Source organism: Arvicanthis niloticus, chromosome 7, assembly GCF_011762505.2.
Source record: "Arvicanthis niloticus isolate mArvNil1 chromosome 7, mArvNil1.pat.X, whole genome shotgun sequence".
Classification (NCBI taxonomy): Eukaryota; Metazoa; Chordata; class Mammalia; order Rodentia; family Muridae; genus Arvicanthis; species Arvicanthis niloticus.
In genome coordinates this window covers 22521182-22545623 of record NC_047664.1, presented here as the reverse complement: position 1 = coordinate 22545623, position 24442 = coordinate 22521182, and the positions used below count along the sequence as shown (strand labels likewise).

Genomic DNA, 24442 nt, shown 5'->3' with positions numbered 1-24442 from the left:
ATAACAGCTGAAGCACACTCTGATAAATATATTGTTTATCTCACATAGCTTGTTTTGCTGTTTAGTGACCTCAGCTGTATGGTGCACGTGATAAAGTGTTTTCACCTGTGTTCTCCTGCTTGCGTATATAAATACCTCAGAATTCCCTTCAAAAGAAGAGACTTGATAAGAGACTTGAGAAAGGAGACTTGATAAATGAGACTTGAGACTTGAGACTTGATCACACCCTGTCTTGTCTCCATTCTTCGTGTCCGTCGCTTGCCCCACACTCTCTCTCTCTTGACCAGAGCACTTAGCCCAAAAGAGTTGAGACAGAGTACAGGTGCCAAGAAGGAAGGCCGAGAACCGCTGCTGTAAAGCAACATTTCCATTTAGCCCGGTGGCGCAGGTGGTGTACTTTGCTACTAAAACTCCTGACAGGAAGAGCACACTCCCTGTGTGTTCACGTGGAGATGACAGTCTGACGTGTGCCTCCGGTAGCTGAATGACGAATGACATTGTCATAGGTATCTGACCGTCTTCCAGACTGTTATAATACAAACATTACTGCTTTTTGCGATACTGGAGAACCAAACCAGGCAAGCCTCCACCACTGAGTCACACTGTCCACCATCGACTTGCTCGTTTTTTATATTCTACGCCTATTTTATTTCTAATTCTATGTGTGGTGGGGTGAGCCCAATGCCCTTGGAGTCCAGAAGGAGGCATCAAAGAGTTGTAAGACACCCAACATCAGTGCCGGGAAACAAACTCGGGTCCTCTGCGAGAGCAGTACAAGAGCAGTACAGTCTCCGACATCCCTCAACTTCGTTATTTCGGAGATGAGTACATTGACACGGTTGAAGTAAAAACATAAGGGTTCTTTGGAAAGTCAGTTGTGTTGGAAGGTGTTTTGCTGGGGAAAATGTGAGGGAACATTTTGCTGAAGCAGACCCAGGTGAAAGTCTAAGGTAGACTTGTGAAGGAATGTTTCGCTGCAGCAGACCCAGGAGAAGGGATGTTCTGCTAAAGCAAGAACGTGAAAGGACATGTGATGAAGGATTCTTCACTAACAACATATATGAATTGGTCCTCCTTATACTACATAGTTGAGCTCCATTTGTCAGGCCTCCACAAAGAGAAACGTACCAAAAAACTTCTGGTGGTGTGCTGTAGCTTCTTGCTGCTTTTGGCTGATTGGCAAAGTGACCAAGTGTGGCAAAGTGCCACAGCTGCTGATCTGTATTTGCTATCCCAACTCTACCAAACTAGACCATTGATATATGCATCAAGTGTTTTCAGGTGTATGGAGCTACTGCTCCCGACCTGTGAATTGAGATGTTGATTTCCTGACAGTGCAGAGAGGATTTACTACAAAGAATCATTTCTAAACAGGTCCACTTCCCCTGTATCCTTTCTTTTCCACTATCTCTGGTGGTTGGTGGGCTACAAGGGACATTAAAGCATTTAAGAACCATCATTAAAAGTAGGCTTTGAAAAAATTACAGTTATACATAATGCCTTTTTTTTTTTCTGAGACAGGGTTTCTCTGTGTATCTCTGGGTGCCCTGGAACTCGCTCTATAAACCAGTCTGGACTCAAACTCACAGAGATCTGCCTGACTCCGCCTCCCAAGTACGGGAATTAAAGGTGTATGCCACCACAACCCAGCAGGACACGATGACTTTAAATGACAGAATAATAAACATAGAGTTGAACAACATGGCATTAACTGCAGGGGTCCATTTATACATGAAATTATCTTTTGAGGTTTACATTTGAAAAAACTCAAACCATGTAGCCTAGAATTGTCCCCACCAAAATAAAAACATGTTACATGTTTTGAATGCATAAAGTATATGTAAATAGTCTATTTTGTCATTGTCTACTATAAACTATTCAGAAATCTCTGATAAAATGTAGTTAAAATTCAGACTGGAGTGGCAGCTCAGCAGGTAAAGGTGCTAGCCACCAAGCCTACTGACCTGAGCCAAAGACCTACATGGTCAAGGAAAAACACTGACTCCTGGGAATTGTCCTCACAAATGATGTGCCCTCACTTACAGTAGAATGAATTTGTGTTTTCTTTGAACATGTCTGAAATGTTTCATCTTCTAACACAGTTGTCACAGAGGTTGGGATTTAGCTCAGTGATGGGTACTAACTTGCCTAGTATGCACAATAATCGAGGGCACAGGAATACTCTCACACACATTCACCCCAAGTAAGCAAATAAAAGCCAGCAAGATGGTTCATCCAAGAGCTGAGGAATTACTCAGTGATTCAGAGCACTGGCTGCAGGCTGGAGAGAATGCTCAGCGGTTAGAGCACTGACTGCTCTTCCAGAGGACTTAAGTTCAAATTCTAGCACCCACAGGGCCCACAACTGTAATTCCAGTCCCAGAGGATCTGCTGTCCTCTTCTGGTCTCCCTGGTCATCAGGCCCACAAGTGATACGCAGTTGTCCATGAGGCAGAACACCCATACACATAAACTTGAAAAAAAATATATGTCACAGTGAGTAACAGCACTGCTAGTCTTGTAAGCTTGGCAACCTGAGTTCAATCCCCAGAACCTCCATAAGAACAGAAGAGAACTGACTCCACACAGTTCACCTCTAACCTCCCATCCATGCTGTGCTATTGGTCCATTCACACATAGCACACAGACACACAAAGACACAACATCATCTATAGCAATATTTTTTTTTAAATGAAAGATCCCAGTGGAGCATTCCATGCTACCCTCCCCAGTGCTCTGGGTTCTCAAATAAAAGACACACACACAACCTTTATATTTTGATAGGCCTTAAGCAGCACAGTATCTGGGCCACTTCCTAACCTCCCCATGATTAATGCATCTCCCTCTGATAATCCCGAGTTATCACTTACTAAATTCTATATTCTACCTTGGCTGCCCTAGACCCAGTTGGGCAGTCCTCTGGGCTGCACTCTTCCAGCTCTTTCCCATGCCGTCTATGCCTCCCTGTCCTCCACTCTTCTCAGGCAGGGTGTCTCTCCTCTCCTTCTCACAGCAAGACAGACCTCCTTCTCCTTCGAATTCTCAGTTCCAAGTCCAGGAATCCTGGAGTCCTGCCTCTGTCTGCCCTGTCCAGCCATTAGTTGCTGGCATCTTTATTGACCAATCAGAACCAAATGGGGCAGGGTCTCTCAGCGCAGACTCTCCTGTACAAACAATATGCGGACACAAATTAACACAAGAGTACAAGCAGCCACCATCATCAGTATCACTTAAAACATTAAAGTCTTTTAAAACTGCTAAGTGATTTACTCTTTGGTTAATATTATTTATTGCTATTAACATAGAAAAATTATTTGTCAAGCAACACATCTTGAGGTCTTTAAGGACAATAGTTTTCTAGACACTTGCTTGTGCTGACTGTAGAGCCCCAACTCTTGTTTCCCTTTCTGTGCCTTTGGGTTTCGTGCACATGTGCAAATTTTGCTAGTGTTGTGTTTCCTGTATTTAGAGATAATTCAGATAGTTTGTCCTTTGTCTTAGTTTCTTTTCCTGTTGCTGTGATAAAATATTCTGGGGGGAGGGGACTGTTTAAGGGGAAAGGGCTTATTATAGTTCTAGGTTACAGTCATCACAGTGGGGAAAGGCGTCAAGAGCTTAAGTAGTTGGTTGCACTGGGTCTTACTTCAGCATGGGTTAATGTATGCACACTATTGCTAAGCTCCCTCTCCCATCCTTGTACAATCTGGATGTCTCTGCTCAGGGAACAGTGCTGCTCAAAGGGGGCATTTCTTCCCAATAGTCAAGATAAGTGCCCAGGGACATCCTCACAGTCAGGCTAAACTACACCGTCATCCATTGAGATGGCCTTCCCAGGTGATTCTCAACTGTTTCGACTTGACAGAACTGAACAGAACACCTTCTGGGTATTCAGATTCCACATGCACAGATCCACCAACAGCAAATGAAAACGTATAGAAAGAGGCTGCAGAGACGGCCGGCTCAGCAGTTACAAACATTCGCTTTTCTTACAGAGGATTCTCAAGTCTCAGTTCTCAGCACCCACGTGATGGCTTACAACTGTCTGTAACTCCAGTTCTGGGGTAATCTAATGCCCTCTTCCCACCTGTGTGGGTACCAGTCATGCACACACACACAGGCAGAACACTCATACACATAAAGCAAAACACACATGCACATAAAGGAAAATAACTCAAAAAAGTTTTTTTTTAAGTAGTGTAGCAAGTGTGTCTGTATTGAAAATGGATGAGTTTACAGCCATGATTCTCTCACAGAGTAATGACTACTAATCTTTACAATGTATTTAATATTAAATATAAAATAGAGATGATTTAAATTATGTGGGGTTATATCTCAGATGGCAGCGCAGCATGGATAAAGCCCTGGGTTAGACTTTGTCTTAGGGTTTCTATTGCTGTGAAGAGACACAGTGACCAAGGCAACTCTTACAAAGAAAAACATTTAATTGGGGCTGGCTTATAGTTTTTGAGGTTAGTCCATTATTATTATGGTGGGAGACATGGTGGTGTGCAGGCAGACATGGTGCTAGAGACAGTGCTGAGAGTTCTACATCTTGATCCGAAGGCAGCAGGAGACTGTGTACCACACCGAGTGTAGCTTGAGCACAGGAGACCTGAAAGCCCACCGCCACAGTGACACACAAGGACATACATACTCCAGCAAGGCCACACCTCCTAATAGTACCATTCCTTATGGGCCAAGCATTTAAACATGAGTCATACCTATTCTAACCATACGGGCCATACCTATGCTAACCACCGCAGATCCCTAATATAGCATAAACTGGATATGATAGCGCACATCTGTAATTCCATCTCTTGAGGGTGGAGACAGGAGGACCAGAAGTTCCAAGTCATTCTCCTCTACATAAGAAATCCAAGGCATACCTAGGCTGTAAACCCTGTCACACACACACACACACACACACACACACACACACACACACACACAAAACCTACCTGGGAGTATATGGGTAAGCTATATGCAAATATGATCCCATTTTATCTAAATAACTTAAGCAACTGTGCATTTAGTGTTTGTGGTGGTTTGAGTGAAAATTTGAATGCTAGTTTCCCAGTTGGTAGACAGTTTAGGAAGGATTAGGAGGTGTGGCCTTGTGGGAGGAGGTGTGGCCTTGTGGGAGGAGGAGTGTCACTGTGGGTGGCCTTTGAGGTTTCAAAAGCCCATGCCAGGCCAAATCTCACTCTCTCTTTGCCTCCAATTAAATGCTATCTTTTTATAAGTACTGGCTTGGGCACTGTGTCTCTTCACAGCATTAGTACAATAACTAAGTCCAGGACTGTGTGAGGATATTTTAACAAAAGAAACTTAATGAAAACACTTAAAATCCAATCTCTTAGCAAATTATAGCATTGATTATTTTTAACTACAGTTACCACATTTCACAATAGATCTTTGGCTGAATCTCTCCGACCTAACGGAGATGGTATATATCTTGTGATTATTTCCCTGGTCTCCCTTTCATCCCTGGAAAAGACTATTCCGTTCTCTGCTATCGAGTTGGAATTAATTGTTTTATTACATTTTATTCATTTATTGTATAGGTAGAGGTAGGCAGAATTCCCATTAGGAGGGGGTTTCTATCTAAAGGCTTTATTAACTTTAGGGACCTTCTGGGTTGAGGCCTGGGTGGGAAGTGACCTGTCCGTGCAGTTGACCCCCCAGGAGTTGTTCATGTGCCTCTCCATCCCAGTGTCTGCATAGAGTTTGGAGCACAGCTTCAAGGGATAACGAGGATCCTGTCACACAGACCTTCCAAGCAGCAGTGCTTATTGAGTTACTGTGTAAAGGAGAAAAAAGATTAAGATAAAACAACAACAACAACAACAACAACAACAACAACAACAAAACAAACAAACAGGAATCCAGAGCACAAACCAATGCATTAAAACATTTTCATATGTGACTAGGGCCCAACTTCTGATGGAAACAAGAACATTCCCGGCTTCTGGCCTAGACAGAGCTGATTATCAAGGACAAGAGGCAGAACTGCTCCTTTCCCAGCACTCCCCTAACAGCCTGGCCACATTCTGTCTCCAGTTCTCATCACACTGACAGTCTAGCCTGCTGTACTAAGTACTTTTCTATTGCTGTGCTAAAACACCACGACCGAGGTTTATGGACTAAAGGTCTTCTTTGAGGCTTAGGTTCCAGAGCAACAATGATCCACGGTGGTGATAAATGATGGCAGGATGTCAGAACAGCTGAGTGCTCACAACTGGAACCACAACTGGAAGCAGAGAGCAGATCCTAGCTAGTATACAAACACAGTGTGCAAACCTCAAAGCTGGCCCTCAGTGACACACCTCCTCAGCAAGGCCACTCCTCCCAAGACTTGCCAAACAGGGCCACCCTCGGGGATCAAAAATTCAAATACCTGATATTATGGGGAACATCTCATTCAAATCACCACACCTACTCTGGAGGCTGAGGCAGGAAGATGACTTAATTCCACAAATTCAGAGTTACAGATGCTGTCTCACAAGTAAATAAAATCAGGTAACTTAGGTAACTATCTCTAAACCAGTCTATGTGGTTAGGTCAGGACCACTTGGCTGGTCTGGTGACTGCTGATAGAAAGAAGGCACATACAGCCCATGGGGCTAAAACCAAGGACAGTCACTGGCAAGAAATCAATGATGGCCAGGCAATGATGGTGCACACCCTTATCCCAGCACTCAAGAGGCAAGAGACAGGAGGATCTCTGAGTTAGAAGCCTACCTGGTCTACATAGTAAGTCCTAGGCTAGTTGGGGCTTTTTATAGTGAGATCCAGAAAAGACAGGTGGAGGAAGGGAGGGAAGGAGGAGGAAGGGGAGTGGAGGAAGCCCTAGGTACGTGAGACCTAAGTATGTGTCATTGACCATAGAGAGCCATGCCAAGAACCATAGCCTCAGACCCAGGGGGAAATGGGAAAGCTTCTTAGGGTGAGGCTCAGAGGAATGGTATCTTAGTACTTCGTTGCTATGAAGAGATACCATAACCAAGGTAACTCTTATGAAAGAAAACACTTAATCGGGAGCTTGCTTGTAGTTCCAAAGGTTTAGTCTATTACCATCATGATGGGGAACATGGTGGCATGCAGGCAGACATGGTACTGGAGAAGTAGTGGAGCGCTACATCCTGATCCACAGGCAGCAGGAGGAAGAGGAGAAAGAACTAGGCCTAGCAAGGACTTTTGAAACTTCAAAGCCCACCCCCAGTGACACACTTCCTCCAACCTTTCTAATCCTGTCAGAGTTCCACTCCCTGGAGACTAAGCATTCAAATATATGAGTTTATGGGGGCCATTTTTGTTTGTTTGTTTGTTTGTTTGTTTGTTTTTTGAGACAGGGTTTCTCTGTGTAGCCCTGGCTGTCCTGGAACTCACTCTGTAGACCAGGCTGGCCTCGAACTCAGAAATCTGCTTGCCTCTGCCTCCCAAGTGCTGGGATTAAAGGTGTGTGCCACCACTGCCCGGCTATGGGGGCCATTCTTAATCAAACCACCAAAGATGGTGAAAGGTCCGGGACTCCCCAAAAAGGGGTCCACTTAAGTCACAGGATAACACGCACCCAAAGGACACACGAGAGACCGTCTTGCTGTAAAATACATGAGGTGGTTTATTATATCAGAGCTCTGGGCCAGCCCATATCCCCATATCTCACATAGGGGATGGAGGGACTGACCTCGTGGCTCAGGGGCATAGCGCTTATATATGGGCGGGGTAGGGAAAAATCGAACTTTCGCGCGGGTGCACAGGATTGGTTGTTTTACCTCTTTTGAACACTAGTAGGCCGTACCATGGGGCAGGGTGTAGTTCTTCCCTTGGCCAGTCAGTTTCTGGGATGTTCTTAACAGGCCTTTGTACTGTAACTCCCCCCTCCTCTGTAACTAATTGGATGGACCCAAACCTGCTGGCAGGTGCTTTTCTGCCCAAGGTCTAAGGCGAAAAATTTACACATATTTCATAAGATGGCCTTTATAATTTTTCACTCTACAATGGCAAAGCCTTCCTTGGTCCATACATGGATGTTGATAGTTCATGGAGAAAATGTCCACCATAGCTTTCTCCCTTCAGATATTTACAGTCTAAAGACTGCTATCTTACAGAAACTGTTCCTACCAAGATTAGCTAGCTACCAAGATTAGCTTCTATCAAAACAAGCTAACCCTATCTCCTTGATCCAGCTATGCACCATAAACCCTGCCTCCCTGTTCACCTCCATGCAATAACCCTGCCTCCTTGTTAACTCTATATAATAAACACACTGAGCTTCCAGACTGCTGAGGCTTCTCCACCAGGGAGCTGAGTCTATCTGATCCCAGCTTTTCTGTGTCGCTGTTTATTTTTCTTCATTCTCTCACTGCCCTGGTGATGGTGTATGCTTGGCCCAGGGAATGGCACTATTAGGAGATGTGGCCTTGTTGGAGTAGGTGTATCACTGTGGGTGTGGGCTTAAGACCTTCATCCTAGCTTCCTGGAAGCCAGTCTTCTCCTAGCTGCCTTCGGAATAAGAGGTGGGCTCAGCTCCTTCAGCCCCATATCTGCCTGCATGGTGCCGTGATCCCACCCTGATGATAATGGACTGGTCCTTTGAACCTGGAAGGCAGCCCCAATTAAATGTTGTCCTTATAAGACTTGCTTTGGTCATGGTGTCTGTTCTCAGCAGTAAAACCCTAACTAAGACAGCCCTGGTCAGGACAAGTTCCTGGATCCATGTAAGGAATTATCAAGCAAGCAAGCAAGAAAATTAGAGTACTATTAGCATAGAAGGCGAAATGGATGTGTGTTAGATAATCAAAAAGAAAGTCAGGAATGGTGGCTGTCTTAGGGTTTCTACTTCATCGATAAAGCACCATGACCAAAACAAATGCAACTGTCTGGGAGGTGGTGGTTCATGCCTTTAATCCCAGTACTGAGGAGGCAGAGGCCAGTGGATCTCTCAAGGGCCAGCCTGGGGTAGGTACAGAGTGAGTCCAGGACAACCAAGGTTTGTTACACAGAGAAATCCTGTCTCAAACAAACAAACAAACAAACAAAAAACAAACAAACACCAAAAATTAAGCAGCAGCAGCAACAACAACAACAACAAAACCAATCAATACAACTTAGGGAAATCAGGTTTGTTTCAGCTCAGAACTCACAGGTCACACTCCATCATGGAGAGAAGTCAGGGCAGGAACCAGTAGGCGGAAGCTGAAGCAGAAGCCATGATGGAATGCTGTTTGCTGGTTTATTGCTCATAACTTTCTCATCCTGGATCCTGTTTTTTTGAATCATCCAGGATCACCTGACCCAATGAGCTTGCCCTCCCATATCAAACACTAGGGAAATGCAAATCTTACAGAGGTATTTTTTTCAGTTGAGGGTCTCTCTTCCCAAATTAACCAACACAGTGGCACACATCTTGAATGTCAGCACTTGGTGTGCAGAGGCTGGTGGGTCTCTTAGGAGTTCCAGGGTGGCTTCTGTGTGTGAGGAGTCCTAGTAAGGAAACCACTGAAATGGCTGCTCCAGTAGAGGGTTAGGTTTTGTTTGGTTTGGATTGGTTTATGTTTTTGAGACAGAGTTTCTCTGTGTAGCCCTGGCTGGCTCCAACTTAGAGACCTGCCTGCCTGTGCCAAGGCGTGTGGCATCATGGCCAGTGGGGATGTGGGGGTTGGGAGGGAGGGGAAAAGGTTTTTATTGTGGATAAGTGAGAGAAAATGGGGTGGGAAAGATGGCTCAGTGGTTAAGAGCACTGACTGCTCTTCTTAGAGGTCCTGAGTTCAATTCCCAGCAACCACATGGTGGCTCACAACCAACTGAAATTGGATCTGTTGCCCTCTTCTGGTGTGTCTGAAGACAGTGAAATAAATAAAATAAATACATACATAAAATAAATAAATCTTTTTTTAAAAGTTCCTGAGATGGCCCCCCTCTTTGTTCTCAATTCTCATGGAGCAAGATTTAGGCATGTTCCTTAAATGATGCACAGTTCTCTTTGGCTGCCATGAATTGTCTGGAGGTGTGCATGTAGAAAACACCTAGGTCCTTATTTGGCTGCTAAGAATTGCCAGGTAGATATAGAGCCCAATTCAGAGTGAACATTTTTGCATGACCTACATGGATTCAGCTATGCCCAAAATGTATTTTTCTGGATCTTCAGTTATGGCAGCAAATCAAATCTTTTCTTTAGTATATAAAACCTTTTTTTTTAAGTGTTATAAAAAGTCTTATCGAATATCCAGTGACTGCCCTATGGTAGCTTCCTGTACTTTCCCCCTTGAGATAAATCTGCTAGGTCTCCAGTGGTCCATATCCAGAAATGACCTCAAGCTGCACTATAGAAGGATCACTGGCTGTTAGATAAAAGCCAGCGTTCCATGGGAACTTGTGAAATGGGTTCTCCATCCCCAAAAGGAGTCATTTTCCTTGCCTCTGGCAGAAGGGACATGGCTCTCCACTGGGCATGTACATGTGGTTTCATACCAAAGCCCACGCTGGCCTCAGGCCCCTCAGACCCTATTCACAAATACTTGTTATACATTTCAAAGCCCCCACCCTAGTCTTCTAGCCCCCCTCACCCCCTCCTATACTTAAACTCCCTCTGCTCGTGGACTCATATTCCAACTGTTCTCTCTGGTGCTACCCTTGCTCGCCACTTGCTAGTCTCTCTTGCTATCTCCACTGTCCTCTCACACTCTTCCAGCCTGGGCCATGTCCAGTTTTCTTTCTGCTCTGGACTCTGCCAGATCCCTCTGGATATTCTCTCTCTTCTCTCTCAACAATTATTTATTTTATGTATGTGAGTACACTGTAGTTGTCCTCAGACACACCAGAAGAGGGCTTCAGATCCCATTACAGATGGTTGTGAGCTGCCATGTGGTTGGTGGAAACTTGTTATTCTTCCATAGGACGCAATTTGAATCCCACCACCCACATGGCTATCTCACAGGCATCCTTAACTCCAGTACCAGGGGATCCAATCCCCTCTTCTGGCCTCTGTAGGTACCAGGCACACAGGAACACATCCACACATGCAGGCGAAGCACTAATACATATTTTTTTAAAAAATAAAGATTGAAGCATTGCCAGGAATAGTAACACATGCCTCTAATCTCTGTTTCTCTGAGGCTAATATAAAGGGCCATCCTGGGCTACATAGCAAGTGTTTGTAGCCTAGTATCTGAATTTTACTTAATTTTTTTAAAGTATTAGATGTGGGGTATATTGCTCAGTGGTAGAGTGCATTGTTATTCTGTCTCTGCCTCTCAAGTGCTGCAATTATAGGCATGAGCATCGCCAATAAGAAGAAGTAGGCTTGGCATGGTCAAGTCCTTAATCCTAGCTCTCGGGAGGGAAAGACAGGTGGCTCTCCGTGAGTTTGAGGCCCTGGTCTACATACTAAGTTCAAGGCCAGGCATCAGGACTACAAAGTGAGACCCCATCCCAAAGACTCTTTTGGTCTGTGCGGGCACCTGCACACATATGATGTATGATGCCCATGTATATACATTCTCTCTCTCTCTCTCTCTCTCTCTCTCTCTCTCTCTCTCTCTCTCTCTCACACACACACACACACACATACACACACAAAATAAAAATAATAACTTTTAGCCAGGCAGTGATGGCACATGCCTACAATCACAGCACTTGGGAGGCAGAGACAGGTGGATCTCTGTGAGTTCACCAGCCTGGTCTACAGAGCAAGTTCCAGGACAACCAGGGCTACACGGAGAAACCTTGTCTCAAAAAACAATAATAATGATAATGAAGATTGAGAGGACCTAACTCACTCCATTTTAGAAGGAGCAGCCATGTTATAGGCCTTAAGCTTTAGCTTCCCAAAGAAGCATGCAAGGCTGGGTGGGGGGTGGGGGGGGAGAGGAAATACAGACAATGGGCCATTAATAAGCAATGACATTTAACTGAGAGAGATAGTCAGCTCAAGACAGTCCTGGAATTTCTCTAGGGTCTGACCACAAATGCTAAAGCTAATATAGCAAACAATTAAAAATATACTAATGTAACTGCTGCTTACCTAGTCAATCATATTAAAAATGGCCAAACCATCCCTAAAATTCCCTTAGCTGCACTTAAAAAGAGCCTGTAGCAAAACAGCTGAGATTAAAGGCTTGTGCCACTACCAATGACACAGCTGACAAATAGATTTTTAAAAATAATTTTCAACTTTATTTGGCTCTCTAGAATTCTTACTCCTATTAGGAAGAAATTTCAGTCCTAAAGTGGTTCTTGCCTGTCACTGGAGCTTCTAGGGAGATGAGCGGACCTGGCCCTGCAGGGCATCTGAAGTCTGGAGCTGTATAAACAGGGCTGATTCTGCTGGTCTGGACCAGGAGCAAGAATGGAGCTTGAGGCTGAAAGATCTCACCTATTACTGGGGCATCCTGAGAGTCTTTGTCATAAGTACTGACCAGACCTCTGGATCTGCCTGCACCTGATTGCCACTGTGTTTAAGTGGGGCAGGCCCAGTGGTCCCCAATTCTCTGGGATTCCCAAGAAAAAAGGATTAGGCTGCACATAAAGTAAAATTGTCTCATGCTTTCTTCAAGGCACCTTCTTGTGATTTTTGCTATACTTGAGTACTGTAACTTCTCATCTGGTTTTCTCAGCTCCTGGGAAGATACTTTTGTGTGTGGACATTGTCATGTGGTAGAAGCCCTGGAAAGGCTCATTCTGCCACTCTGATGATCTTGGATTCAAGTTTGTATACTGTATACAGCCATAGAGACTGTAATGTAGAGATAGCTCATTGGTACAGTGTGGAGTGAAGGAGATGGCTTTGGGCCTGAGCAACAGGAAGTATGGAGTTCCAGACAGCCAAAGTAAGTGTATCTCTAGGAGGAACAGTTTCAGGGTGTGAGGCTTATCGAGAATGTTTTAGTAATTAAAAGGTTAAGATGGCTGACTCAATCATAACTCCACACTGTTGCCTAACTTGAACCTCTTCTCCTCCCTGATAGGGCCTGTTTCAGGGCTGAGAAGTCACCAGGCAAGGTGAGGGTGGGGTGAGCTCTCTGGTTCTGCCTGCTGTGATTCTCTTCCTGTTCCCTACGCCATCTCAGGCTCCTCTTCCAGGACAAGATGGGAAAAACGAGGGTCTGGCACCAGTGCAGTCGCCATCTTTGGGAAAGAGACCTTTGGAGCTGGCCTATGTAGTCTCAGACATTCCTGTGCTGGGCTCCCTAGAGACAGCTCTGCAGACTGTGGACCAGCCCCTCCATTGAATGTCATTTTTGCCTGTTCCTTGTAATTTTTTTTTCATGCTATTCAGGATTCTAACACTTCTTTGGAGATGGGCCAAAGAAGGGTCTAGGAGCCACACTGGTTTATAAGGAGCTCCTTTGGTCCTGCCCTTGGAGGAAGTGGATTCCTGTTTAGCACACCCTGCTCACTCTATCTTATCAGCTACTTTAGCGTCTCTGTGGCACTGAAGCTTCAAGAGTCTCTAAGTAACCCTTTTGAAAGCCTTTCTGTTTATTTGACTAACACCAGAGGATATAAACAACAGAATGTAAAAAAAAAAAAAAAAAAAAAATCCACCTAACAATAGAAAGTATCACAGATATGAATGAATCAATGTTCCCATAGGGCTGGTGGGGAGCCTTGCTGGAAAATACTGGGCAGTGTCTAGTAAGACTATCTGGCAATTCTCATTGTATATTCTCCTCTTCCGCCTGCTCCTCCTCTTCCTCCTCCTCCTCATCATTTTCTTCCTCCACCCCCTTTGCTTTCCTCCCCTCTACCACGCCAAAAGGATGGCGTTCTGTGTAGTTTGGCTTCTATTGCTTTGATTAAAAACTATAACCAAAAACCAATATGAGAGGAAGCTTTATTTGCTTATACTTCTGTTCGACAGTCTGCCTCTGAAGGAAGTTGGTACAGGAACTCAGGAACCTAGCGGTATTGATGGTGAGGCTGTGGAGGGGTGCTGCTTATTGACTTGCTCATTGTAGCTTGCTCAGCCTGTGTTCTTATACAACCCAGGACTGTAGCATATAGTTTTTGTTGCCCCGTTTTAAGCTCTAGGAGGACCTCACTATCAGCCCTGTTCAAGTTTCCTCAGGTCTTCGGATGAAAGATACACACACACACACACACACACACACACACACACACACTCACACACACACACACACACACTAGATTATCTTTGCTATGCTTTAGCTCACTGGCTGGGCTCTTCTAAGACTCTCTTGGCTATTGCACGATTCTCTTCACTCCCAGCTCAGTACCCTGAATCTGCCCTCAACTTTAGTCACTCAGTTAACTTTTCCTTGTTTAGCCCCCTAAATCTGTCCTCAGCTTAATTATGTTTTTAATATCTCTCCTGTTACCCCGGGCCCAGCCACAGAAGCAACCCATGGCCATTCTGCCCGAGATCTCGCACGATTGACCGTTGTTCTTTCTCCCACTGAAGCATGGTAAGGCCTTTCTCCTTCCACACACAGATTCCCGAACAAAGCACCAGAACCACCTCCTATATCTCACCTTTTCTGTCCGATTTTTAAAAAGAAACTTTGCCGGGCGGTGGTGGCGCACGCCTTTAATCCCAGCACTTGGGAGGCAGAGGCAGGCGGATTTCTGAGTTCGAGGCCAGCCTGGTCTACAGAGTTAGTTCCAGGACAGCCAGCCAGGGCTACACAGAGAAACCCTGTCTCGAAAAAAACAAAAAATAAATAAATAAATAAATAAATAAATAAATAAATAAATAAAATAAAAAGAAACTTTTCTCTCAGACATAAAATGAACAAAACCATTATAATCATGTAAATTATAAAGTATGATTTACAAATAACATCTAGTCTATTATATTTGTTAATTAAAGTATTCTATCATTTCTAACATAAAGAGTTATAATTTTATCCCTGAATTATGTTTATATTTTAGCCTGTAACACCAGCTGAAATAATATCTTTTACTTTATAACCTCTCTCTCAATGTTAAAAAACTTGAGTTTGATTATGAGACTATATAACTAGTCTTTAACCCCTTCAGAAAATTGAGAATAAGTTAAATATTGTCTGAGTATATAGAAGGCACCAAACATAGCTTCTAAAACTTAAACAATTATAGAGACAGCTGACTGCCTGGACAACCCCTAATTTTTTATAACATTGGAGCATCTGTCTTTAGCCTTTTGGCCCGGGATCATCTGACAGACCTTTGTAAAGCAGGATTATGATGCCCTGTCTTGGCAGATATAAGTTGACTATTTTGTATAGTGTATCTTTTTTTGGACAGTATTTTGTCTATAGATGAAATAGGCAATTTCTGCTTTGTGGCTACCTTTCCATGATAAGTAACCTTGCCTAGAGGTAACAATGCTGAATTTTTCTTTGAAGGAGAATGGGGAAGCTGTCAGGAATAAACATGTCTCATGGTCAAATCCTTAATAATGAAATAACATTCAATGTTATATTTTGTGGATTTTTGATGTTTTTGAAGACTATCTAAATAAACTTTCTCTGAATTCTTAAACCTTAACTACTCTTAGCCATTTTTATTTAAGTAAACTGAAAACACTTCATTATAATTAAATCCAAATCTAATATAACCATGAGTTGTTATCTGATCCTTAACTTGTGTTACACAATCATCTCCTAAACAGTTTGTAAAGCAGCTATTAGAAGGACTAGGTCTAAGCCTCATATTTTTAAGTGAGCTGTATAGAAACAATGCCTAAGAATAACAATATTAATTTTAAATTTTGTATCAATATATAGATTTATACCAATGAAAACCTAAAATCTGTATCAATATAAATTCTGTACCAATGTAAGATATTATACATTTAATTTGTATCAATTATAAAGATTTTATCAATTAAGATTATGGCTACATAATGTCTTGTTCAAGAATGAAATTAGTAATCCATCCCATCTATTTCCTCCCTGTTCAAAATTGTGACCATTTCCAAATTATAATTTAAAATGACAACTTATCTATAATTTGTAAAATAACCATTACCAGACACGTAGGGAATTGGGCTGATCACACTCCATAGCTTCTTCCTGCTGAATACGGATGATGAGAAATTCTCTAAAGGGGTGGAGAGGGTAAAAAAATTAGAAAAAACTGATTAGACTTAAGAAGGCTAGCTTTAGCATCTGTTATCCAGTGTCTGCATATTTGGAAGGTTCACACTGAAGTTCTGACCAAATCTGCCTGAAAAGTTGGATGAAGCAAGATGACCTGGAATCAGCAGCAATCCTGGGGCTGTTTTGGAAGCAAGTCTCTGGACAGCATGAGGAAGCAGGGGGCTGGATCAGCAGGTCAGTTTAGCATCCCAGCAGATAAATCTTGTCAGAGGTATACATTCTGCAACATATGAATGAATCTCACAACCAAAATTTTAGTATCATTAAGATTTTTGTATGGGTTGTGCAGGGTGCACAGATCAGTTAAGAAGGAAATTCTGCTTCTTGTTTGAACACATGAAAGACAGTTGTCTTTTTTTATGAGTTATCATAAAATAACCAATAACCAGTTTTATCAATAACCAATTTAATACATTTTTATTTATGCCATGTGAAGGATGACATGATGAATCTTTACCTGCCTTGTATGGTTTTTTTGAACTTTTATAGTTCTTCAGGGGATCTCTCTCCCTGTCATATCTGATCTATATCAATCTGAAAGGGGTCCAGATCCTCTTCTCCTTTCCTGTCAACACAAATATAGAGCCTTTCTTTTAAAATAGCATGTCCTTGTTTCAGTAACTGGGATTCAATGAATGTTTAGGCATTCCTCTCTTCCACAGGAATTTTAATATAACCACCAAACTCATAACCACACTCATTCTTGATAAAACATTCAAAGCAAATAAAGCAATCTAAGCAAATATTAACCAACGAGACAGTTGCTGTCCCATGCCTTGACCTTCATGAGATCAAGGCCTAAATTATTTATATAACGTAAACTTAAATTCCCTTCTGATTACTATATAAGCCTATTTTCAGGCTCTATTTTTGTCATACCAGGCAAAGAAATCCCATAAGTAGATCATGTTTAAAGATCCCGAGAAATTACCCTGGCAAGACTTTTGCATCTCTTTAAAGCATTTGTTGATTCAATCTCTGTAACTTTTTTCTTTTGTGGAGCTTAATACTTGTTGTGTCTACCAACAGGCTCTCTGCCTCCCATCTTAAACTCTCTGTATCAGTTCCGAATTTCAGGAAGAAATTCCCACGTGGCTCCAGCAAAATCTGTATTCCCTTCTATCCTTAAAATAATTAAATCAAAATTTAAAATTTTAACCTTTGATGACCTGTTTGTAGGAAGCAGGTAGCTTTTATTGTCTCTCACTGCCTTCATCCTGGTGGTGGCTTGACCGCACAGCAGGAGTTCCCAGCCTCTCTGGCAGCAGCTTTCCCCTGTTCTTAGACTTATATTATTTGTGTGTGTGTGTGTGTGTGTGTGTGTGTGTGTGTGTGTGTATCATCCGAGAATTCCTAAATTAATAATGGAGTCTTGCCCCATATTGGGCGCCATCTGTAATGTGTAATGTAACTTTTGCTACCCCACTTTAAACTCCAGGAGGACTGCACTACCAGCCCTGCCCAGGTTCTTTGGATGTGTGGATGAAAGACACACACTTACATTAACTTATATTTGATAAGTTTCAACTCAATTGCCAGGCTCTTGTAAGCCTTCCTCAGTTATCCTGCAGTTCTTTTTACTCCCAGCTCAGTACCCTAAATCAGTCCTCAGATTAATTGTGTTTCTAATATCCTGTCTGCTACTCCAGGCCCAGCCAGGGAAGCAGCCAATGGCCACTCCACCTGAGATCTCACTTGGTTGATAGCTGTTTCTCCCTCTGAAGCACAGCAAGGCTTTTCTCTTTCCCTGCGTCTGCTAGCCTGCCTGCAGGAAAACTGGAAGTCCTGCCTATTCTGCCCAGCTCATTGGCTGCTAGCATCTTTATTGGTTGATCAAGGACCAATTGGGGAACAGGACCTTCAGTGTTCACATGCAGATTCTACATCAAACATCATCATCATCATCACACACACACACACACACACACACACACACACACACACACACACCAGCTCAGGGATGGTAGGTGTCTCCCACAGTGGACTGGACCCTCCCCCATCATCATCAATCAAGAAAATACCATGTAGACTTACCTACAGGCCAAGCATTTTTTCAGTTAAGATTCCCTTTTCCAAAATGACTCTAGTTTGTGTCAAGCTGGCATTAAAAAAAACCAAAAAACAAACAAAAAACAAAAAACTAGCCAGCCTAGTGTGTAAAAGCCATTGGTAAGTCTCAGATCTATCCAGAAATGTTGGATTATAGAAGGATTTCTGGTGGTTAGATAAAAGCCAGAATTTCTCAAGAACTTGTGAAATAGGTGCCCCACCCCAAAAAAGAATAGTTTCCTTGCCCCTGGCACAAGAGACATGGTTCTTGTGGTGGTCTGAGAAAGAATGGCACCCATAGGCTCACAGATTTAAAAGCTTAGGGGTGGCATTATTGAAAGGATTAGGAGGTGTGGCCTTGTCAGGGTAAGTGTGGCCTTGTTGGAAGAAGTATGTCACTGGAGCTGGGCTTTAAGGTTCCAAACACCCATTCCTAGCCCAGAGTCTATCTCTTCTTGCTGCCTGTGGATCCAGATGTAGAACTCTCAGCTACTTCTTTGGTAACATGTCTGCCTGCACTCTGCCATGCTTTCCACCATTATAACAGTGAACCTGTACAGTAGCCCCAGTTAAATGCTTTCTTTTATAAGAGTTGCCATGGTCATGGGGTCTGCTCACAGCAGTCGAACACAAAGATATTGGCATGCACCTATGGTTACATATCAAAGCTGGTCAGTTCTCCAGGCTCCCTCAGGCCCTACACACAAGCACATGTTATACATCTGGAAACCTCCATGTTAGTTGCATCCTGGCCTCTCTCACCTCCCCAGGATTCCCTCCCTCTAGATATTTTCTCTCTCATATTCACAACAGAAACCTTCTCTTTAACCATACCATGGGGTCCATTTCATTGGCTTCTTTTTTTTTTTTTTTTTTTGGTTTTTCAAGACAGGGTTTCTCTGTGTAGTCCTGGCTGTCCTGGAAGTCACTCTGTAGACCAGGCTGGCCTCGAACTCAGAAATCCGCCTGCCTCTGCCTCCCAAGTGCTGGGATTAAAGGCGTGCGCCACCACCGCCCGGCTTTCATTGGCTTCTTTACTGCGCCCTCTCGAATACAGTCATGAACTTGAAGTGACTCAAATTCCCATCAGCTACAGAATAAATAAAACCACTTGACTTTTTTTCTTTTATATTTCAGCCTGGCTGGAAATTCACTATGAAGCTCAGGCTGTCCTTCAACATTTGGGGATCCTCCTGCCTTAGTCTCTCAAGTGATGGGATTATAGGTATGAGTCGCCATGTCTCACAATGTTGGTGCATTTTAAAATAGAGTTAGTTTTTAAAAAGTATGTCTTTTTAATTTATGTGTTTGCATCTGTGTGTGTACACAGGCATATGGGTATCCCTAGAGGCCAGAAGATGGTTTGAAATCCCTGGAGCTGGGGTTCCAGACAGGTGTGACCTACTCAGTGTAGTTGCTGAGAACCAAACTCAGGTCCTTTGCAAGAATTCCTGTATTAGAGTATAAACTGCTGGGCTGAGAGCTGGCTCAGAGGTTGAGAGAGCTTGTTGTAGAGGAACAGAGTTTGATCCTGAGCACTTGTGTTGGGACACCTACTGTTGGCAATTTCTCTAGGCTCTGCCCAACAGCTACCTAGCAATGGCTTAAGCCAACCTGGCGTATAAGAAGGACAGCTTGGTTTCTCAATATCTCTGTGTTTCTCTGTCTCTCTGTCTCTGTCTCTCTGTCTCTCTGTCTCTGTCACTCTCCCTCTCTCTCTCTCCTCTCTCAACCTCCTATTCTCTCTCTTCCCCATGTGTTTCCAGCCAGTCTCTTCCTCTTTCTTCTCTCTTTTTGTCCTTCTCTGTCCCCCTCCTTCCTCTGCCTCTACCTCTTTTCCAGGTCCCCTTTCCTTCTTGCCAATAAACCTTCTTCATACTAGGTCTGACACATGGCTTGGTTGTTCAGGGGGACACCTTAGCCAGGTCTGCCAAGATACTCCCTCCTGCTGCATTATACTATATTTTATAAAACACAATACCTGTGCTGGAGAGATGGCTCAGCAGTTAAGAGCACTGACTGCTCTTCCACAGGCCCTGAGTTTAATTCCCAGCCAACCACATGGTGGCTCACAACCTAATGGGATCTGATGCCCTCTTCTGATGTGTCTGAAGACAGCTACAGTGTACTCATATAAATAAAAATAAATCTTAAAACAAAACCTACAATATCTACAGTGGCTTCTAACTCTAACTCCTGGGATCTATGCTTTCTGTGCTCCAAGGGCATCTATACATACATGTAAATCTTAAACAAAGAAAAGCTGAAAGATTTTTAAAGGAATTTATTACAATATACAATTTGGGAGATCACAGAGGTATATGTTAAGCCAAAGAGGCACAGTACAAAAGAGCATTCTGTTGACTCTGTTGATATGAGAGTCAAGAACAGTGTAAGCTCATCTCTTGTGTTAGAAATCAGGATGGTGGCAGCTGGTTGTGGTGACACACTCCAGTAATCCCAGTGCTTGAGAGTCTGAGACAGAAGAATTCAGTTCAAGGTCAGCCTGGGCTAGTTAATGAACACAAGGCCAACCCGGGGATACACATCGAGAACTTGTCTCAAACAAATACAAACAGCTGTCAGAACAGCGAGTGAGTAGAGAAATAAGAGAGAAGTCTCAAGACTACTAGAACATTCTGTACTTTAATCTGGTTGGTTTTGTTTGTAATTTGTAATGTTTACACCTTTTCAAAGTGTCATTTAGAGATCACTAAGTTTCTATATTTTGCTACATAATCACTTATTGTAATCATTTCACTAAGAAAGTGAGAAAGCAATTTATAGAACAGTTTCTGTTCTCTCAGCTTTCCACGTGGTGCTCTTTCATTCTGTGGTAACATGAGCTGGCATTACTTACAGAGGCTGTATTAGTTGTGAGAGCAAGTTCTGAACCCATGTCTGACAGAAACATTTCTGAAGAGAAGTGTGATGGTGTGGTGCTTTGGATGAGAGTGGGTCCAGTTGGTGGAACTGTTTGGAAAGGATTAGGAGGTGTGGCTTGGTTGGAGGAGGTGTATCGCTGGGAGTAGGCTTTGAGCTTTCAAAAGTCTCCTGTCACTCCTGGTGTGCTCTCTGACTCTTACTTGTGGCTCAGGATGTGATCTTTCAGCTGTTCCTGCTGCCACGCCTTTGCTTCACGACCATGGAGTCTAGTCCTCTGAAACTGTAAGTCAAATTATAATTTTTTATATGCTGCCTTTGTCATGGTGTTTTGTTATTATAAAAGAAAAGTAACGAAGACATACGTAGTGTAGCTTTCCGTCTTTGCTGCCTGTGTATGCAATTTCTGCAGGGTAATTTCTTGGGTGTCTACCAGAATTTACCAGCAGAGGGCAGGGCTGTACTTTGGGAAATCCAGACTTTCATTTTCCAGCTGCTTCTGCAAATGAGAAGTGATACATCACAGTATTTGAACCACAGGGCATCCTCCCAGGTGGGGTGACAGAGTCAAAAGGCAAAATGTTTTCAATCCCTGTGTAGGGTCCCAGCCACGTCGTTACTGTTCCCATGTGAGGACCATTACCCTCTGTCTCGTCATCACTGTTCACTTTGATGGTCACAACATAAAACAAAACCTTCTCTATTGTCCTTCTCCTCCCATGACTCAGTGACCTTCCAGCACATTGCTTTCATCTTTCAGTCCCTAAGCCTAGGGCCTGCTGCCCTCTCTGCCCTGCCAGGTTCTCTCCACCATTGTCTCCTTACGCAGCCCAGAAACCATGTGTCCTTCATGAAATTACTTTTGCAAGGGCCTTGAACCCTTTTCCAGACCAGGTCTCACTTGTAATCTGTTCATGATTTCCCACTGTTTTGGGGATGAAGTTCAAAGCTCACTGCAGAGCCCCTAAGGCTGTACATAATCTAGCTGTGGGTTGAGAACTTACCTGTCTCCATTCAATACAACAGCCTTCAACCCCTGCCCGTTGTTGAAGCAGGGTCTCATGTAGCCAGTGCTTGCCTTGAACTCACTATGTAGCCTCGAATGACCTTGAACTCCTGATCCTCTGGCCTCTACTTCCCAAGTGCTGCAGTAATGGGCATGTCCATACTTAACACTCTTTTGACTATTCCCTCCTCCATTAAGGCACTCCCAACCATAAAATTATTTCATTGCTACTTCATAACTATAATTTTTCTACATAATGAATCATAATGTAACTATATTTGGAGCTAGAGGTTTGCCTAAAAGGTCATGACCTACAGGTTGAGAACCACTAATTCAAGTCCATGCATAATCCTACCCTCTTCCCGAACAGGACATCTCTTTCCTTCCATGTATAATTTAAAGCAATACCCACCTCTGCCTACTTGCTTATTTAATATGTGTCTCCTACTTGGGACTGTACATTTTAATTAACACCAGCTGAGACTGTATCTGATTATTCATTTTTCTTTTATGCAAGTAGTACCAAGTGTTGGCTAGGTTTGGAGCAGATGCTCATGTTGGAACTAGTCTCTCAAATGTAGACCTTGACTCCATCAAGGCAAGAGACTGGTATGGTCTTTCTGTTACTTTAGTAAAAAAAAAAAAAAAAAAAAAAAACTGAATGGACTGAATGGACTGAAGCCTGAATCTCTGACCTTCCCATTGCATCTCTCACTAGGACATGTCTATGTTCTATGTCTTCTCAAACTTGCAGTGGAGTGGACTGATATAGCTCTGGCCCTGGCTACAGGAGTTTAGGACCAGAAACCAACTCTGGTAACTAGCTCAGTGTGTGACCCTGTGCAAAGCACTTCATTTTTCAGCTTTACCCTTTCTGTCTCTACAATGTGAGACTAATATTACATAACTAATACTACAAACAAGATCTCAAAGATATGTGTGTGCACATTTATATACACTTGCGTGTCTTTAAATACTTCAGAGATATAGCCTTAAAACTTCACAGCAGGTTCTAGGCCAATCAGGGTTATATAGAAAGGTTCTGTCTTGGGGTGGAGAGATGGCTCAGTGGTTAAGAGCACTGACTGCTCTTCCAGAGGTCATGAGTATAATTTCCAGCAACCACACAGTGGCTCACAACCATCTGTAACAGGATCTGACGCCCTCTTCTGGTATGTCTGGAGAAAGTGACAGTTTACCGAGTACTCACATACATACAAATAAATAAATAGATAGATAGATAGATAGATAGATAGATAGATAGATAGATAGATTCTGTCTCAAACAACAAAAAAATTAAAAACAAATTCCCAAATTGAAAAAAAAAAACAAAACAAAAAAAAACAACTTTGTCCTCAAATCCCCTCTGTTCTGGATGGGTTGCATTTGGTAGCGATGGCAGTTACTGTGAGCTGCCCTGACGAAGCTGGATCAAGTGCTAATATCCACTTCCATAGGGTAGCACTGGAGAGTGCAGAATAGGTAGCTCAATTGTCTTTATGACAGTCCTTATTAGGATAAAAATAAATCAATGTCATTTGAAAACCTCTATGGCAGGATGAAGTGATGACTTAAAAATAAACCCTTAAAAATAAAAGAGAGAGAAGTCAAGGCCAGGCCAGGCCATTCAGTTTGCTTAGTCCTTTAAAACATATGCTGTAATGGCTTCCTATCCTGCAGTTGGTCACATAAATATACAAGAATGAAACTTGTTAAACATGGGAGTGCAGATTTGAATGGTTTCCTCGGATAACAAATGTAAATGATTAACGGGTCACAGTTGGTTAGAACAAACTAAAACCTTTTGTTTTACTCTGAGTGATGAGGCTTCTCCTCCATCTTTGGTGCCATTATTTAACATTCATTAACGGCTGAGGAACTAGGGTAAGATTGTTCTGGTGGTATGGCTGTTTGGGGTCACTAGTGCTTCTATAAGTAACCCCTAGCTCGTGCTCTGTAAGTTCCCCTATAGATACCCCTAGCCCGTGCTCTGTGAGTTCCCCACGTTGGACTTTGGTAGAATCCTGCTTTTGTTTGTTCTTGGTGTCTCACGAGGAGGGGTAGATAGTTAAGTCTCAATGGAGAAAGTTCTCACAACACCCCCACAAACAACCAAAAAAAAAAAAAAAAAAAGAGCTATGGTATCAGTAAGTTATTTTCTTTTATTTAAATGTATGGTGCTGGATAGGAAATCTGGGCACTGGGAATGCTGCACAAGTGCTCTACCACTGTCCCTCAGGACAGGAGAAGCAGCGTTTCTTCTTCATCTTCTGCAGTGTTCTCTGGGCCTCACAAGAGTGGACACAAACATCCCATTTAGGGCTGAATGCTCAACAGTTCTTACTTAAGTTCTTTGACCAGTTACAGGTCTCTGCATTAACTGCTGTCCACAGCCAGA

The 24442-nt window shown here is 43.0% G+C and overlaps 1 long non-coding RNA gene across 1 annotated transcript; it reads right to left on the bottom strand.

Moving 5' to 3' along the window:
- Positions 1–1152: 1152 nt before the first annotated feature.
- On the bottom strand, positions 1153–18442 carry LOC117713116 (uncharacterized). Its single transcript, XR_004607367.2, has 3 exons — positions 18141–18442; positions 15976–16047; positions 1153–5800 (listed from the first exon to the last, which is right to left on the bottom strand). It is a non-coding gene; the product is annotated as an uncharacterized LOC117713116 (long non-coding RNA).
- Positions 18443–24442: the final 6000 nt, after the last annotated feature.